Source organism: Benincasa hispida, chromosome 10 (assembly GCF_027475165.1).
Source record: "Benincasa hispida cultivar pf3 chromosome 10, pf3_genome.v1.1, whole genome shotgun sequence".
In the NCBI taxonomy this organism is placed as follows: domain Eukaryota; kingdom Viridiplantae; phylum Streptophyta; class Magnoliopsida; order Cucurbitales; family Cucurbitaceae; genus Benincasa; species Benincasa hispida.
In genome coordinates, this window is record NC_143487.1 from 53,720,095 (window position 1) to 53,722,418 (window position 2,324).

General features: G+C 39.0%; 1 pseudogene across 1 annotated transcript; it reads right to left on the reverse strand.

Moving 5' to 3' along the window:
- Positions 1 to 743: 743 nt before the first annotated feature.
- LOC120087595 (putative carboxylesterase 7 pseudogene) lies at positions 744 to 2,093 on the reverse strand (annotated as a pseudogene). The gene has a single exon (XR_016523845.1). The product of XR_016523845.1 is annotated as a putative carboxylesterase 7 pseudogene (transcript).
- Positions 2,094 to 2,324: the final 231 nt, after the last annotated feature.

Here is a 2,324-nt window from a genome sequence, read left to right on the forward strand (position 1 = left end):
AATTGAAAAAATAGCAAAATGATTTTAGAGATAAATAATTTTATTGTCAAAATACCAGATTTTGTTACTATTCAAAATACAGTATTATCTATATTTCATTTAATTGACAGATATTTCATTTAATTCCCAATAAGCACTATCAAAGAAATCTCGTTACGATTATGGATGTGAATTAGTAAAATCAAAACCACGTTGGTGAATGGTTTGTACAATTTGTGGTCTGGTCCTTATTTCTTGTCCCTTCATTGACTTTTTACATTCAATAAATCGAGCATCCCACAAAACTTTGATTCCACTAATCATTTTTTATTGACGACTCCAATAAGTTTCTAACAAATCTCAAACCGGCAATTCCAACATTATTTGATTTAACAGGTAACACATTAATCACACTGTTCAAAATAGAAAATACTTAGGTGGGGCTTATTTCATATTTTTCATTTCTTTTATTCATACAAGAAAAATTTAGAAAAATCACAAACTAATAACTATTATTATTCTATAATTGAATATTGTCGCAGATCAAAGCAACTTGAGTTTGTGCCCGACTCTAGAAAAGTTTTCAAGTTGTTTGGAGATGATATGAAAAAAATTCTATCTATATACCTACACGTTTTTTTTTTTAAATTGCCATAATCTTAATGGTGTGGAAGCACAAGAGATGGATGCAGAGCAGATGCTAAATTAATTACGTACCTACCTTTTAGGAAAAGAAAAAAAATGATCATTTTAAAAATCAATAATTCAATCACACCATATAAAATTTTATTTATAAAAGTGTGAACAAGATGATTTACCCAAAATTCAGCACAACTATCACTTAAAAACAAAGTAAAAAAAAAAAAAAAAAAAAACCCCAAACAAAGTTCAGAAATAGAAGGAATTCGATCCTTTTATTTCTCCCATACTAAAAACCAATCCCCAAAAAAGAGGGGGGGAAAAAGACATTAAAGACAACACTAAATTCAACCGGCCGACGACGACGAAGAAGGTCAGAGCAATTAACCATGGCGGCCGCTGTTGATGAACGCCGCCAGACATTTGATCAGTTCCCCCGCCATATCGCAGGTCGGATTGAACAAATGGAATACATGGCCTTCGCCGTCGGTCTCCACCACCTCGACGGTGCCGCCCCATCCTGATTTCTTCAAACATTCTGCGTAATGCCGTCCCCTCACCTTCAGATTATCCTTCTCCGCCACATAAACCGCCACTCTCTCCGCCGGAAGCTTCCCCAAATCCGGATCATGCTCTGGATTCACAATCGGATGATCCAGCGTCTTAATATCCTTCGAAACTACAAACCAGAGATTCTCCACTACAAATAAGTCCTTTGGATCCCACTCCTTTTCTTCTCCGATCAATTTCCCCCCCCAAAAATGTGGGTGAATCAATTGCAATCCCTTGATCTTCACTCCGTCCAGCCCCTCCGTCGCCACCCGCAGCGCCATCCTGTGTGCAATATTCCCTCCAGCGCTATCTCCGGCCAGATATACCTGGTTCAGATCTGCGATTTCATTCAGCCACTCATCCGGCCCTTTTCCCTCCGAGTGGGCCGCGATCCATTTCATGGCGGCCCATGAATCTTCAAAAGGAATCGGTAGCTGGTACTCCGGTGCTCGTCGGTAATTGACGGAGACAGCGGCGATGTTACCTTCGGCTACCCAGGCGTTGATGTGCTGGTGGTAGAAAGGGGAAAATGCCGTTTCGATGCAGAACCCACCGCCGTGGAAGTAAACGAGAAGAGGAAGCTTCTCTTGTTTTCCGGCGGCGGATTTGGGTCTGTAAACTCGAACGGCGACTTCCGGCGAGATGTCGACGTCTTTTGACTCGACCCCGGTGTTGGGGTCGAGACCGGGAGGATCAATATCGTTGCCGATGAGCCTGTCGATTCGACTGTCTTTGTAAACTATGAAATAGGGTGCTGCGTTTAAGGAAATTTCATCGGAAGCCATGGCGGAATCACGGAGAAGAAGAAAGAAGAAAAAAGCAGCGAATGAGGAAGACGATCCCTTCTGATTCTGATTTTTTTTTTTTTTTTTTTTTCCTTTTCTGAAATAAACGATCCGTTCTGATTTCTGCCAATAGCTCATTAACGTGTATAACGTACTTATAGAAGAATCTAGATACATCATATCTAAAATTACGACAATAGTCCTCTACTATAAAAATTATTACAATCAAGCCCTTGATTTTTTAATTATACAAACCCTGAACTTTATACTTTGTGTCAAATACTCTAACTTTTAAACATTTCAAATATATCTTTAAACTCTAAAAATGAGTTGAAAATATAGTTTTAGATGGAAACCATTAAAGACGGT